The 17,569-nt window shown below is 41.6% G+C and overlaps 1 non-coding gene across 1 annotated transcript; it reads left to right on the plus strand.

The window, feature by feature from the left end:
- Positions 1-15,316: 15,316 nt before the first annotated feature.
- LOC112725269 (small nucleolar RNA R71) lies at positions 15,317-15,424 on the plus strand. The gene has a single exon (XR_003164388.1). It is a non-coding gene; the product is annotated as a small nucleolar RNA R71 (small nucleolar RNA).
- Positions 15,425-17,569: the final 2,145 nt, after the last annotated feature.

The raw sequence follows: 17,569 nt of genomic DNA on the forward strand, positions 1-17,569 counted from the left end.
CCTCAACAAAGCCTGCCCAAAAGATCCTTACCCACTCCCAAGTATTGACGCTCTGGTAGATGCTTCCTCCGGATATAGATACCTCTCATTTATGGATGCATATTCTGGATACAACCAAATTCCCATGTATCCACCATATCAAGAAAAGACCTCGTTTTTGACGCCAAAAGCAAATTACTGCTACATTGTGATGCCTTTCGGTCTCAAGAATGCGGGAGCTACTTATCAAAGGCTAATGAATAAAGTCTTTTCAGATTATATCAGAAAAATCATGGAAGTCTATGTGGACGACATGTTAATAAAGACACAAAGCGAAGAGACATTATTGTCCAACCTGGCCCAAGTGTTCGACACTATAAGGAAGCATGACATGCGACTCAATCCCATAAAATACACCTTTGTAGTAGAAGCAGGCAAATTCTTAGGTTTCATGCTCACACAAAGAGGAATTGAAGCAAATCCAGACAAATGCCAGGCTATACTCAACATGAAGAGCCCAACTTGTGTCAGAGAGGTACAACAACTCAACGGGAGATTAGCAGCCTTATCCAGATTCTTAGCAGGATCAACGATAAGATCTCTCCCCTTCTATGCCACTTTAAGGAAAGGAAAGAAGTTCGATGGATAATGGAATGCGAGCAAGCCTTCCAGGATCTCAAAAATTTCCTGGGACGACCACCTATCCTAACTCGACCACGAGAGGAAGAACCACTCGTATTATACCTTCCAGTAGGAAGTCAGGCAGTAGCCTCAGCACTGGTTCGAGAGGACGACAAAGGGCAACAGCCTGTATATTTCATCAGTAAAGCATTGCAGGGATCCGAGCTAAACTACCAAAAAATAGAAAAGTTCACCTACACTTTCATACTGACATCTCGACGACTTCACCCGTACTTCCAGGCCCACACCATTAAGGTTCGGACCGACCAGCCCATAAAGGAGATACTGTAGAAAACAGATCTAGCAGGCAGAATTTTACAATGGGCAGTCGAGTTATCCGAGTTCGACCTCCAATATGAAGCTCGGACAGCCATCAAATCACAATACTTGGCCGACTTCATTGCAGAATTCACAGATACCCTAGAAACCCCCATAGAATGGAATATCTATGTGGACGGGTCTTCAAATAAAACTGGAAGCGGCGCAGGTGTGATAATAGAAAGCAATCAAGGAACCCAAGTTGAGCTTTCCCTCAAATTTGGGTTCCCAGCTTCAAACAACCAGGTGGAATATGAAGCGTTACTAGCTGGTTTAAAGCTGGCTAAGGAGGTTGGAGCTCAAAAATTCAACATCTTCAGCGATTCGCAAGTAGTCACCTCACAAATAACAGGGAGCTACCAAGCCAAAGATCCCATCATGAAAAAGTATTTGGATAAAACCAAGGAACAGCTCGGACAAGTCGGGGAATATAAGATCTGCCACATACCCCGCAAACAAAATGCCCGAGCTGACGCACTCTCAAAACTAGCCAGTACCAAACCAGGGGGCAACAATAGAAGCCTCATCCAGGAAATGCTGCAGAATCCATCAATCTCGGAAGAGGAAAAATTCCTAGCCATAACAAGTCAGGATCAAGGATGGATGACCCCCATAATTAATTACCTCAAAACAGAAACACTCTCCACAAATGAGAAGGAGGCAATGAGGTTAAAACGGGAGGCTCAGTACTACACCATCATAAATAACACCCTATATAAAAGAGGGATTTCAATACTACTACTAAAATGTGTGCCGACCTCCAACACAAGGGAAGTTTTAGAGGAAGTACACAGTGGCATTTGTGGCAATCATCTCGGGGCACAAGCCCTCACCAAAAAGATACTTCGAGCGGGATTTTACTGGCCAACTCTACAAAAAGAAGCTACAGAGTTTGTAAGGACTTGCCCACCATGCCAGAAACATGCCAACTTTCACATCGCCCCGCCAGAAGAGCTCATCAGTGTAACCTCACCTTGGCCATTTGCAAAATGGGGACTTGATCTCCTCGGACCTTTCCCCCAGGGATTAGGACAAGTTAAATTCCTCATAGTAGGGGTAGACTATTTCACAAAGTGGATCGAGGCAGAGCCCCTAGCCAACGCCACTGCTCAAAGAAGCCGAAAATTCCTATATAGGAACATTGTCACAAGGTTCGGGGTTCCATATTCCATCACCACAGACAATGGCACCCAATTCACAGATGCAGGCTTCAGAAAGTTAGTAGCCGATTTGAACATAAAACACTAGTTCAACTCCGTCGAACATCCTCAAGCCAATAGACAGGCCAAAGCTGCCAACAAAGTCATATTGGCTGGGTTGAAACGGAGACTGCAAGATGCAAAGGGAGCATGGGCCGAAGAACTTTCACAAGTCCTATGGGCATATCGAACAACACCACATTCCACCACAAATGAATCACCATTTCGACTAGCATATGGAGTGGAGGCAATGATCCCAGTAGAGATCGAGGAAGGGTCGCCTAGAGTAGTCCACTACAATGAAGAAGCCAACTCTCAACTTCAAAGAGAAGAGCTCGACCTACTTCCGGAAATCCAAGAAAGTGCCCAAATTAGGGAAGAAGCGCTAAAGCGACGAATGGCTTCAAGATATAACCAAAGGGTAGTGCTAAGAGGTTTTGCTGTGAATGATCTCATCCTAATCCGAAATGATATTGGGACAACTCGACCCGGAGAAGGAATGCTGGCAGCAAACTGGAAAGGATCCTACCGAGTCATAGAAGTACTTGGAAAAGGCTATTACAGACTCTCCGAACTCGATGGACGAGAGCTTCCCAGATCATGGCACGCCTGCAACCTAAGAAGGTACTATAGCTAGAGAAGGTAACAGATCTCGGATGCACTCTTTTTCCTGAAAAGGTTTTTTAATGAGGCACCAAGTGGAGATCCAGAAATTATCCGACTTAAAGGGATGAAAAACTCCCGCATGTATATATTTGCACTTGCTTTTGAATAAAATATATTTTTAGATATTCTACAAATTCTCAAGACGCATTAATCTGAAGCATTCATCGTCCGATTATAAAGCAACAGATCGACAGAAAGTGAAAAACAGATTCACTGCACGATCACGATGGAAGACCGATAAAGATGAAAACGCGATTCATCTAAAGGTCGACCAAACAAAGATAGAAATCACCTTCTACAAATCGGCAAAGATGAACACAGAATAATGCAAGAAGTTATCGAAAGTGATCCGAAAAAAGAACCTGACGAGGTCTTATGGATTGCTAAATAATAACTTAAAAGACTGGCCGACGTTGAGAAGTCGGACCAAGTCAACCCAAGTTATCAGCAAATCCCTGGAAAGAGGTCTGGCCAACCCTATAAAAGAGGAATTTCTATAACTTAGAAGAGATCGACCAGACGAAGTTGGTCTCCTACAACAAACAAGTTATAAAAGTAATCCCTGAAAGAGACCTGACAAAGGTCCAAGAAAGAGGATTACGAAATAACTTAGAAGAGATCGACCTGACGAAGTCGGTCTCCTACAATAAACGAGTTATAAAAGTAATCCCTGAAAGAGACCCGGCAAAGGTCCAAGAAAGAGGATTACGAAATAACATAGAAGAGATCGACCTGACGAAGTCGGTCTCCTACAACGGACAAGTTATAAAGGTAATCCCTGAAAGAGACTTGACAAAGGTCCAAGAAAGAGGATTACGAAATAACTTAGAAGAGATCGACCTGACGAAGTCGGTCTCCTACAACGGACAAGTTATAAAAGTAATCCCTGAAAGAGACCTGACAAAGGTCCAAGAGAGAGGATTATGAAATAACTTAGATCGACCTGACGAAGTCGGTCTCCTACAACAAACAAGTTATAAAAGTAGTCCCTGAAAGAGACCTGACAAGGTCCAAAAAAGAGGACTACAAAAATAACTAGAAGGAGGACGAACGTAAAGAAATCGGTTATGGATTAATACAAGTAAAAGCCAGAAAACCGAAATACAAGTTGGATCCACACATCCACAACCTCAAAGGTTCCAAGCCACAAGTAATAAGTACAAAGCAATCCAAAGAGGCTAAACAGCAAGGCTCCAGTATTCTCAGAGAAAAGTGCCAAGACAAATGCAAACAAGCATAATATAAAATACAATATTATAAAGCTTCAGGGTCAGGCCCAAAAGCTTGAAAGCTACTTGTTGTTTTTCAAAATCAAAAGTTGCTAAACAAGCAACCAAAAGGAGTATCAACAGTCAGCATAATATTCAAGACTACAAAAATAACGAGTTTAAAAAGCCCACAAGTCGGGCTATCTACACAAATATCCAAGAAAATTCAGCGACTTCTCGGCAGCATCAGTCTGAGGTGAAGGAGGGCGAGTCTGAATAGGCACAGTATCCACAGTACCATCATCCCAATTCAAGATCTGACAGTCCGGATCAGAAACGGATTGGCCGGCCTCAACTAGGGGAACTGTGGAAATTGACACTTTGATAGAAGGCACAGGGGGAGGCTCGACATCATCATCATCCTGGTCATCAGGGACAATCTTACCATCCCTCACAACATTATCCAGGCTAAAAAGAGTAAGATCGGCCTCAGGAGCAATAATTTGAACCTGCTCCTTCAGGCTCTCGTAAGCAGCATTCACACTGCCAACAAGATGACCCTGGAGCTCAGAGTAATCAGCTCGGGCATTCTCCAACTCCTCCTTCAAACGCATCCCCTCCCGATAGGCTGTGACATAGCTGTCTTTATGCCTCAATGTCATATCCTCGGCCAACCGCACAGAAGCCGCCAGAGCAAGGGAACTCGCCTTCTCATTCTTCAGATCCTTCTCCAGTTTGGCCACCTTAGCCTCAAGCTCCTCCTTCAAGCCCTCCATTCTATCAAACTCCTATTTGGCCTCCTCCATAAAGGCTTTGGTGGCATAGAGAGGAAGATTTTGAGCAGTCCGATACAGGGCAGCCCCCATATGGGCCATCTTGATGCTGCTCCGAGTTATAAAATCTAAATGGCGAAGGAGCGAAACATCATCCATGGGGAGGGCACCATAAGGACCGATCTATTGGTCAACAAACTCCACCGCATCAAAGTCAGGAGCGTCAAAGTTGAAAGGCTCAATTGTTTTTTGTTTTTTGCTGGGAGGAGCACCAGAAGTGGCGGCAGAAGTTTGTGGAGGGTCAGCTAGACGAACTCGAGGAGTAGGGATCACCTTCCTCGGCCCAGGAGAACTCAGCACGGGCAGCTTCACCGAAACTTGAGAAGACCCCTTTCCCGCCACCTTGGCCGAAATGTTTTGAGCAGTTGCAGCCTTCTTTGCCTTCTTGAAGGCCTTCATGGAATCGTTATTTTTCGATATCTCTGAAAATTACATAATCAACCATAGTGATAAGTTACTATCTAGAAGAAGCAAAACTAAGAAACAAGTACAGAAACAAGTCAGACAGTACCCAAAGCAGTTCGAACCAAAGATGGATCACTCAAAAATATTTTTGTATCCAGATGGGGTGGTTCCCCCCATAAATCTTCAAGAACAACTACAAAAGCCCGCTTAACCTCATCAAGCATCTCCCATGTATAGCGAGACACTCTCACATTCTTTTACCACTCTAGAGGGAAAGCAGGCTCGTCATTCTCATCAAGAAAAAAGGAGCGGACCCCCTCAACAGCACGGACTCGGAAGAAATAATTCTTAAAATCTTTAAAAGACTCATCATACATGGCAAAAACTTTATGTCCCTGGGCCGACCTGAAAGAAGCCCAGGAAGCTTTCTTTTTGGAGGAACCTCCAGGCTTGGTAGAGACAAAAAGATAAAAAAAAGAGTCTGAGAAGGTGTTATGCCTAACTCTTTGCAAAGCAGCTGAAATATCTTGATAAAACCCAAGGAATTTGGATGAAGCTGGGATGGGGCAATATTACACGACCACAACAAGTCGCTCTCGAAAGCAGTAAATGGAAAAGTAATGTTCAACTGACTGAAGAAATACTCATAGGCGTAGAAAAAAGGACGCTCCCCCTCGACAGAGGTAGGAAAACAAACCCTCTCGTCAGAGTCGGGCGCCACAAGCTCATAATCCCTCTCTCGGGCACCACCACCACAAACCCTATGACGTTTCCTCAGCTCTACACAAAACTCAGCATCCACAATAGAGACACACATTAAGACAAGGGAGTCCAACCAGTCAGACATCCCCTCAGAAACTTTGGAAGACATATCTACAATGTTATTGCGAGAAGACATGAGGCCAACTAATCCTACAACAAGAAAAGAAGATTGGATTACTAAAAAATATCTCGGGCAAAGGACGCAACAACTCGACCAATATGATACAGAAGAACAAACAGAAAAGGAAAACCCCAAGACTCAAACCAAAGTCCTGGGGCATCCTTTGGAGACAGTAACAAAGCAAGATTTCAGGAAAAATCTACAGCTTACATCTCGGAATCCCCCAAACAAGAAAAGAAGATTTCAAACAGCAAGCATTTTCATAGGAGAAAGGCAAAACACAAAAAAGTACAAAAAGTCGTCAAAGCCACTATCTTTTTACAGTCTATCAGCAAAAAGCTTTGACAACATCAAACACGCCAAGCAGAAATCATCAAAGACACAGCCTTTTCTTCAGAATCAAACAAATTATCATCAAAAGCACAAACGAAAACAACAATAACATGCAAAAGCCCTAAGAGCATCAAGCAATAGGAAAGACGAAAAGATTCATACAAAAGGGCGAAGAAACTTCAGAGCACGCATTACGACAATAACCAGGCACAGCAAAAGCAGAAAGATCCAAACTTTCTCAAAGAAAAATCGAAACTTTCTCACCATCAGGCGAAAAAAAATGATGAAGAAGGAAAGGAAGAAAGAACCAACCTGAAATGAAGAAAGAAGCTTCAAAAATGGAATCGCCCGAAAAATCGCTGAATGATGCCGTAAAGCAAAGACAAAGCGCAGGCAAAAAGTGAGAAAGTAAAAGAAGAAGTTACGAAGAAGAACGAAGAAGAGAAACCGTTTTCTGAATGTAGAAATTCAAAATAAACCCAAAGGAAACAGGGCAATAAATGCCAATTAATGAAGGAATTTAACCCTCGTACGTTCCCTAGAAGCGCTAATACACAAGCGCGCACTTTTAGAGAAAAACGTTCCATATTCAAAAAGGTTCTACAAAGGAAGAAATCGACTAAATGCTTGAGTTCGACTTCACTAGAGAAGGACCGAAGCCAAGGACTCGACCTCAAAAAAGAAGACCGAGCTCAAGCAGGGGCACTGTTCATACACTGGGTCGAGCTATCCGACCTGGGATGATTGGCGACAAAGCGACCGACCTCTTCAGGTCAGGCTACCCGACCTCTTCTAAAAAAGGTCGGCCAAATCGATAGGAAAGCCCAATAAAGGGCCCAAATAGAGGAACACGACCTAAATCCAAAGGCAACCCAAGCCTATAGAGATAAAGGCGGTTCCCTTGAAGATAAGCTGACTTCACTTAAAATAAGATAAGATAAGATAAGATAACTAACTTATCTTATCAGAAAGGTCAGCCCACACTACTATAAATATACTGGAGCACCCAGGTATAACTCATACTCTGATTCTATAATAAACCTGCTTAATACCCGTGCTAACTTAAGCATCGGAGTCTCTTGCAGGTACCCCCATCCTCCGATGACCAAGGATCAGCAGTGCAGCCAGCCAACAAGTCGGACACGACAGCTCCGGCCGCCACTCACTAGCCGGACACGTCGACACCGACCAGTACAGAAGATCTCATCCGAGATCGACCTCTAGTTTCAGGTAACCCTCGGAACACTTTCCATTCCTGAGAATTGAGTACAAGGGTAGTGATTTCAATGCTAACCCTGCTAGGAATCTGGATAGAGCTGCCAACCTTTCATTTAGTTGTTAAACTTCTTTGAGATAGGTTGGACTCTTCATGTCGAGTATAGCTCTACACTTGTCCAGGTTACTTCGATGCCCCTCTAAGTTAGCATGAAGCCTAAGAATTTTTCCGCCTCTACTGCAAAGGTGCATTTTGACGGATTTAGCCTCATTTCATGCTTCCTTATCGTAGAAAATACCTCTGAGAGGCCGGACAAGAGTGCTGAGTCGACCTTGGTTTTAACAAGCATGTCATCCACATATACCTCCATGAGTTTTCCTAAGTAGGGAGAAAGCACCTTGTTCATTAGTCTCTGATATGTGGCTCCGGCATTCTTTAACCCAAAGGGAATTACCACAAAGCAATAATTATATTTTGGAGTTATGAACGAGGTCTTCTCTTGGCCCGACTTATGCATCGGGATTTGGTTGTATCCCGAGTAAGCATCCATGAAGGATATGTATTGATAACTGGAGGCTGAGTCAACCAGAGCATCGATGCTGGAAAATGGGTATGGATCCTTGGGATAAGCCTTATTGAGGTTAGTGTAACCAACACACACCTTCCACTTTCCGTTTTGTTTCTTTCCCAAAACTACGTTAGCTAGCCACAATGGATACTTTACCTCTTTTATGAATCATGCTTCTAATAGGGCTTGAACTTGTTCCTCCACGACCTGTGTCCTTTCGGGTCTGAGCTTTCGCCACTTTTGCTGGATAGGCCTACAACCTGGGTAGACGGCGAGTTTGTGGGACATCAGGCCGGGATCTATGCCAGGCATTTCGGAGGCTTTCTAAGGGAAAAGGTCGGGATTCCTTCTTAGAAGGTCAATGAGTTGCTTTTTCAGACATTCTTCCAAGTTAACCCTCGTTGTTTTTTCAGGGTGATCCCCAAGTCGCACCTCTTCTATTTTTCTTCCGGGTTGGAGACTCCTCTCAAGTTCGGACACCTCCAAACTCGATGGTGTTGACTTCTTTCCCTCCAAGACTGCCTTTTAAATTAAGGCTTTCATTGTAGCACTTGCGTGCTAGTGGTGCACGAAATTGTGATCATCAACAATGGCACCAAAGACTTGGTGCTCTCAAACGTGAATCACACTTTGTCACAATTCCGCACAACTAACCAGCAAGTGCACTGGGTCGTCCAAGTAATAAACCTTACGTGAGTAAGGGTCGATCCCACGGAGATTGTTGGCTTGAAGCAAGCTATGGTCATCTTGTAAATCTCAGTCAGGCAGATTCAAATGGTGATGGAGGATTGATAATTAAAAGATGAATAAAACATAAAATAAAGATAGAGATACTTATGTAATTCATTGGTGGATTTCAGATAAGCGTATGAAGATGCTTTGTTCCCCTTGAACCTCTGCTTTCCTATTGCCTTCTTCCAATCATTCATACTCCCTTCCATGGCAAGCCTTATGTTGGGCATCACCGTTGTCAATGGCTACATCCCGTCCTCTCAGTGAAAATGGTCCTGATGCTCTGTCACAACATCGGCTAATTAGCTGTCGGTTCTCGATCATGTCGGAATAGGATCCATTGATCCTTTTGCATCTGTCACACACCCCCACAATCGCGAGTTTGAAGCTCGTCATAGTCATCCCTTCCCAAATCCTACTCAGAATACCACAGACAAGGTTTAGACTTTCCGGATCTCAGGAATGGCCGCCGATAATTCTAGCCTATACCACGAATGTTCCAATCTTAGATTAGAAACCCAAGAGATACACACTCAATCGAAGGTAGAACGGAGGTGGTTGTCAGGCACACGTTCATATGTGAGAATGATGATGAGTGTCACGGATCATCACATTCATCAAGTTGAAGAACAAGTGATATCTTAGAGAAGAATTAGGCGTGAATTGAATAGAAAAATAGTAGTAATTGCATTAATTCATGAAGAACAGCAGAGCTCCACACCTTAATCTATGGTGTGTAGAAACTCCACCGTTGAAAATACATAAGAACAAGGTTCAGGCATGGCCGTGAGGCCAGCCCCCAAACGTGAAAAGATCTATGAAAGTATATCAAGTGTGTAAAAGAGATCTCCAAATACAATAGCAAAAGGTCCTATTTATAGAAAACAAGTAGCCTAGGGTTACAGAAATAGGTAATTAATGCAGAAATCTTCTTCCGGGCCCACTTGGTGTGTGCTTGGGCTGAGCATTGAAGCATTTTCGTGTAGAGACTTTTCTTGGGGTTAAACGCCAGCTTTTGTGCCAGTTTGGGCGTTTAACTCCAGCTTTTGTGCCAGTTTTGGAGTTAAACGCCAGAATTCTTGAGCTGACTTGGAACGCTTGTTTGGCCCATTAAATCTCGAACAGAGTATAGACTATTATATATTGCTGGAAAGCCCAGGATGTCTACTTTCCAACGCAATTGATAGCGCATCAATTGGGCTTCTGTAGCTCCAGAAAATCCACTTTGAGTGCAGGGAGGTCAGAATCCAACAGCATCTGCAGTCCTTTTTCAGCCTCTGAATCAGATTTTTGCTCAGGTCCCTCAATTTCAGCCAGAAAATACCTGAAATCACAAAAAAATACACAAACTCATAGTAAAGTCCAGAAGAGTGATTTTTATTTAAGAAATAATAAAAACATAATAAAAACTAATTAAAATATACTAAAAACAATGCCAAAAAGTGTATAAATTATCCGCTCATCACAACACCAAACTTAAATTGTTGCTTGTCCCCAAGCAACTGAAAATCAAATAGGATAAAAAAGAAGAGAATATACAATGAATTCCAAAAGCATCTATGAAGATCAGTATTAATTAGATGAGCGGGGCTTTTAGCTTTTTGCTTCTGAACAGTTTTGGCATCTCACTTTATCCCTTGAAGTTCAGAATGATTGGCATCTATAGGAACTCAGAATCCAGATAGTGTTACTGACTCTCCTAGTTAAGTATGTTGATTCTTGAACACAGCTACTTCATGAGTCTTGGCCGTGGCCCTAAGCACTTTGTTTTCCAGTATTACCACCGGATACATAAATGCCACAGACACATAACTGGGTGAACCTTTTCAGATTGTGACTCAGCTTTGCTAGAGTCCCCAATTAGAGGTGTCCAGGGTTCTTAAGCACACTTTTCTTTTTTGCTTTGGACCTCGACTTTAACCGCTCAGTCTCAAGTTTTCACTTGACACCTTCACGCCACAAGCACATGATTAGGGACAGCTTGGTTTATCCGCTTAGGCCATGATTTTATTCATGTGGGCCCTTCTATCCACTGATGCTCAAAGCCTTGGATCCTTTTTATCACCCTTGCCTTTTGGTTTAAAGGGGTATTGGCTTTTTCTGCTTGCTTTTCTTTTTCTTTTTCTTTTTTTTTTTTGCAAGCTTTTCACTACTTTTTCTTGCTTCAAGAATCAATTTTATGATTTTTCAGATCATCAGATAACATTTCTCCTTTTCCTTTCATTCTTTCAAGAGCCAACAATTTTAACATTCATAAACAATCAAATTCAAAAAAATATACAATGTTCAAGCATTCATTCAGAAAAACAATAGCATTGCCACCATATCAAAATAATTAAACTGTTTTAAAATTCAAAATTCATGTACTTCTTTTTCTTTTTCAATTAAAAACATTTTTCATTTAAGAAATGTGATGGATTTATTTTCATAGCTTTAAGGCATAGACACTTAGACACTAATGATCATGTAATAAAGACACAAACATAAATAAACATAGAGCACAATTTTCAAAAAATAGAAAATAAAGAACAAGGAAATTAAAGAATGGGTCCACCTTAGTGATGGCGCCTTGTTCTTCCTCTTGAAGATCTTATGGAGTGCTTGAGCTCCTCAATGCCTCTTCCTTGCCTTTGTTGCTCCTCTCTCATGGTTCTTTGATCTTCTCTAATTTCATGGAGGAGGATGGAATGCTCTTGGTGCTCCACCCTTAGTTGTCCCATGTTGGAACTTACTTCTCCTAGGGAGGTGTTGATTTGCTCCCAATAGTTTTGTGGAGGAAAATGCATCCCTTGAGGCATCTCAGGGATTTCATGGTGAGGAAATTCCTCATACTCTTGTCCATGAATGGGATCTCTTGTTTGCTCCATCCTTTTCTTAGTGATGGGCTTGTCCTCATCAATGAGGATGTCTTCCTCTATGTCAATTACAGCCGAATTACAGAGGTGACAAATGAGATGAGGGAAGGCTAACCTTGCCATACTGGAGGACTTGTCTGCCACCTTGTAGAGTTCTTGGGATATAACCTCATGAACTTCCACTTCTTCTCCAATCATGATGCTATGTATCATGATAGCCCGGTCTATAGTAGCTTCGGACCGGTTGCTAGTGGGAATGATTGAGCGTTGGATGAACTCCAACCATCCCCTAGCCACGGGCTTGAGGTCATGCCTTCTTAGTTGAACCGGCTTCCCTCTTGAATCTCTCTTCCATTGAGCGCCCTCTTCACATATGTCCATGAGGACTTGGTCCAACCTTTGATCAAAGTTTACCCTTCTAGTGTAGGGGTGTGCATCTCCTTGCATCATGGGCAAGTTGAATGCTAACCTTACATTTTCCGAACTAAAATCTAAGTATTTTCCCCGAACCATTGTAAGCCAATTCTTGGGGTCCGGGTTCACACTTTGATCATGGTTCTTGGTGATCCATGCATTGGCATATAACTCTTGAACCATTAAGATTCCAACTTGTTGAATGGGGTTGGTGAGAACTTCCCAACCTCTTCTTCGGATCTCATGTCAGATCTTCGGATATTCGCCCTTTTTGAGCTTAAAAGGGACCTCAGGGATCACCTTCTTCTTGGCCACAACTTCATAGAAGTGGTCTTGATGCACCCTTGAGAGGAATCTCTACATCTCCCATGACTCGGAGGTGGAAGCTTTTGCCTTCCCTTTCCTCTTTCTAGAGGTTTCTCCGGCCTTTGATGCCATAAATGGTTTTGGAAAAACAAAAAGCTTTAGCTTTTACCACACCAAACTTAGAAGGTTGCTCGTTCTCGAGCAAAAGAAGAAAGAAGAGAGTAGAAGAAGAAGAAATAGAGGAGATGGAGTGGGCTTTGTGATTCGGCCAAGGGGGAGAAGTGGTGTTTAGGTTGTGTGAAAATAAAGGAGTAAAGATGGGTTTATATAGGGGTGAGAGGGGTGTGTATGATTCGGCTATAGAGGGTGGGTTTGGGAGGGAAAGTGGTTTGAATTTGAATGGTGAGGTAGGTGGGGTTTTATGAAGGATGGATGTGAGTGGTGAAGAGAATGATGGGATTTGATAGGTGAGGTGTTTTTGGGGAAGAGGTATTGAGGTGATTGGTGAATGGGTGAAGAAGAGAGAGAGTGGTGGGGTAGGTGGGGATCCTGTGGGGTCCACAGATCCTGAGGTGTCAAGGATATCTCATCCCTGCAACAAGTGGCGTGTAAAACGCCCCATACTGCAAATCCTGGCGTTAAACGCCAGGCTGCTGCCCATTTCTGGCATTTAATGCTAGCTTCTTGCCCATTCCTGGCGTTAAACGCCAGTCTGGTGCCCTTTTCTGGCGTTAAACGCCCAGAATGGTGCCAAACTGGGCGTTTAACGCCCATTCTGCTACCTTTACTGGCGTTTAAACGCCAGTAACTGTCTCCTCTAGGGTGTTCCATTTTTCATTCTGTTTTTTACTTTGTTTTTGCTTTTTCAATTGTTTTTGTGACTTCACATGATCATCAACCTACAGAAAACATAAAATAGAAAATAGAAAATAGAAAATTATCATAGAATAATAACGATTGGGTTGCCTCCCAACAAGCGCTTCTTTAATGTCAATAGCTTGACAGTGGGCTCTCATGGAGCCTCACAGATGTTCAGAGCAATGTTGGAACCTCCCAACACCAAACTTAGAGTTTGAATGTGGGGGTTCAACACCAAACTTAGAGTTTGGTTGTGGCCTCCCAACACCAAACTTAGAGTTTGACTGTGGGGGCTCTGTTTGACTCTGTATTGAGAGAAGCTCTTCATGCTTTCTCTCCATGGTTACAGAGGGATATCCTTGAGTTTTAAACACAAGGGAGTCTTCATTCACTTGAATGATCAATTCTCCTCTGTCAACATCAATCACAGCTTTTGCTGTGGCTAGGAAGGGTCTGCCAAGGATGATGGATTCATCCATACACTTCCCAGTCTCTAGGACTATGAAATCAGCAGGGATGTAATGGTCTTCAACCTTCACCAAGACATCCTCTACAAGTCCATAAGCCTGTTTCTTTGAATTGTCTGCCATCTCTAGTGAGATTCTTGCATCTTGTACCTCAATGATCCCTAGCTTCTCCATTACAGAGAGAGGCATAAGGTTTATGCTTGACCCTAGGTCACACAGAGCCTTCTCAAAGGTCATGGTGCCTATGGTACAAGGGATTGAGAACTTTCCAGGGTCCTATCTCTTTTGAGGTAATCTCTGCCTAGTCATGTCATCCAGTTCTTTGATGAGCAATGGAGGTTCATTCTCCCAAGTCTCATTACCAAATAACTTGGCATTTAGCTTCATGATTGCTCCAAGGTACTTAGTAACTTACTCTTCAGTGACATCTTCATCCTCTTCAGAGGAAGAATATTCATCAGAGCTCATGAATGGTAGAAGTAGATTTAATGGAATCTCTATGGTCTCAGTTTGAGCCTCAGATTCCCATGGTTCCTCATTAGGGAACTTCATGGAGGTCAGTGGGCGTCCATTGAGGTCTTCCTTAGTGGGAATCACTGCCTCTTCCTCCTCTCCATGTTCGGCCATGTGAGATGTGGTTATGGCCTTGCACTCTCTTTTTGGATTCTCTTCTGTATTGCTTGGGAGAGTGCTAGGAGGGAGTTCAGTAATTTTCTTACTCAGCTGACCCAATTGTGTCTCCAAATTTCTAATAGAGGACCTTGTTTCAGTTATAAAACTTTGAGTGGTTTTGATTAGATCAGAGACAATGGTTGTTAAGTCAGAGTGGCTTTGCTTAGCATTCTCTGTCTGTTGCTGAGAAGATGATGGAAAAGGCTTGCTATTGCTAAACCTGTTTCTTCCACCATTGTTGTTGTTGAAACCTTGTTAAGGTCTCTGTTGATCCTTCCATGAGAGATTTGGGTGATTTCTCCATGAAGGATTATAGGTGTTTCCATAGGATTCTCCCATGTATTTCACCTCTTCCATTGCTGGGTTCTCAGGATCATAAGCTTCTTCTTCAGAGGAAGCTTCCTTAGTACTGCCTGTTGCTGCTTGCATTCTAGACAGACTCTGAGAAATCATATTGACTTGTTGGGTCAATATTTTATTCTGAGCCAATATGGCATTCAGAGTATCAATCTCAAGAACTCCTTTCTTCTGATTTGTCCCATTATTCACAGGATTCCTTTCAGAAGTGTACATGAATTGGTTATTTGCAACAATTTCAATGAGTTCTTGAGCTTCTGCAGGCGTCTTCTTCAGATGAAGAGATCCTCCAGCAGAGCTATCCAATGACATCTTGAATAGTTCAGACAAACCATCATAGAAGATTCCTATGATGCTCCATTCAGAAAGCATGTCAGAAGGACACCTTCTGATCAATTGCTTGTATCTTTCCCAAGCTTCTTAGAGGGACTCACCATCCTTCTGTCTAAAGGTTTGGACTTCCACTCTAAGCTTGCTCAATTTTTGAGGTGGAAAGAACTTTGCCAAGAAGGCATTGACTAGCTTTTCCCAAGAGTTCAGGCTTTTCTTAGGTTGTGAATCCAACCATGTTCTAGCTCTGTCTCTTATAGCAAAAGGAAAAAGCATAAGTCTGTAGACTTCAGGGTCAACCCTATTGGTCTTGACATTATCACAGATTTGCGAGAATTCAGCTAAGAACTGATGAGAATCTTCCAATGAAAGTCCATGAAACTTGCAATTCTGTTGCATTAGAGAAACTAATTGAGGCTTAAGCTCAAAGTTGTTTGCTCCAATGGCAGGGATTGAGATGCTTCTCCCATAGAAATTAGGAGTAGGTGCAGTAAAGTCACCAAGCACCTTCCTTGCATTGTTAGCATTGTTGTTGTTTTCGGCTGCCATGGTTTCTTCTTCTTTGAAGAGTTCTGTTAGGCCCTCTAAAGAGAATTGTTCTTTAGCTTCTCTTAGCTTTCTCTTCAAGGTCCTTTCAGGTTCAGGATCAGCTTGAACAAGTATGCTTTTATCTTTGTTCCTGCTCATATGAAAGAGAAGAGAACAAGAAAGTAGGGAATCCTCTATGTCTTAGTATAGAGATTCCTTGAGGTGTCAGAGGAAAAGAAGAATAGAAGGAGGAGGTGGAGAAGAGAATTCGAATATATAAAGAAGGAGGGAGTTCAAATTGTACCTTGAGGAGGAGTCTTAGTCCCTTAAATAGAAGGATGTGAAAAGAGGGGAAGAATTTTCGAAAATTAATTAAAAGATTTTAAAAAAAAATTTGAAATTTTGATTGAGATTTTCGAAAACTAAGATTAGGAAAGAAATAAAGTGATTTTTGAAAAAGATTTTGAAATTAGAAAAAAATTTGATTGAAAAAATTAATTTTGAAAAAGATGTGATTGAAAAGATATGTTTGAAAAGATATGATTGAAAATCAATTTAGAAAAAGAAAATTTTTAAAATTAAAGTTGATTACTTGACTATCAAGAAATTAAAAGATATGATTTTAAAATTTAAAGTTTGATCCTTTCTTAATAGGCAAGTAACAACTTGAAAATTTTGAAGTAAATCTTTAATTGATGTAAGGATTTTTGGAAATAGCAAAAATAAATATAAAATGGAAAGAAATTGATTTTGAAAGAGATATGATTGAAAAGATATGATTTAAAAAAGATTTGATTTTGAAAAATTATGAAAACTTGAAAAAAATGTGAATTAAAATACAAAATCTTCCCTCTAGTGTCATCCTGGCGTTAAACGCCCAGAATGGTGCCCATTCTGGCGTTTAACGCCCAAATCTCTACCTTTTGGGCGTTAAACACCCAGCCAGGTGCCCTGGCTGGCGTTTAAACGCCAGTTTTCCTTCTTCACTGGGCGTTTTGAACGCCCAGCTTTTTCTGTTTGATTCCTCTGCTGAATGTTCTGAATCTTCAATTCTCTGTATTATTGACTTGAAAAGACACAATTTTGAAAATATTTTTGAATTTTTAATGATGAGAAACAATAAGAATGCAACTAAGATAAAATAAACAATGCATGCAGGACACCAAACTTAAAAATTTTCATATAAAAGACCCTAATAAATTGAGAATGCATATGGGAAACAACAAAACACACAAAACAAGAGAATTTAAAGATCAGAGCACTGAAATCATCAAGAACAACTTGAAGATCAATGAAGAACATGCATGAATTCGAAAAATGCAAGAAGAATAGAAACATGCAATTGACACCAAACTTAAAAATTAATACTAGACTCAAACAAGAAACATAAAATATTTTTGGTTTTATGATAAAAAAAATTTTTTTGTGATTTTCGAAACTTATATGGAAAAGAAAATAAAGAGAATCAAAACTTTTAATGAGAATTCCAGGAATCATGCAATGTTAGTCTAAAGCTTCAGTCTAAAAAGATTAGACATGTTTGGCCAAGCTTCAGCAGGACATTACATTCAATAGCTAAATTGATGGGAATCAATCAGCTTTTGTGATGGTAAGAACATCACCTTGAAACTCTAGAATTCATTCTTATAAATTCTGAAAAGTACCTAATCTAAGCAACAAGATGAACCGTCAGTTGTCCAAACTCGAACAATCCCCGGCAACAGTGCCAAAAACTTGGTGCACGAAATTATGATCATCAAC

Source organism: Arachis hypogaea, chromosome 11 (assembly GCF_003086295.3).
Source record: "Arachis hypogaea cultivar Tifrunner chromosome 11, arahy.Tifrunner.gnm2.J5K5, whole genome shotgun sequence".
Lineage (NCBI taxonomy): Eukaryota > Viridiplantae > Streptophyta > Magnoliopsida > Fabales > Fabaceae > Arachis > Arachis hypogaea.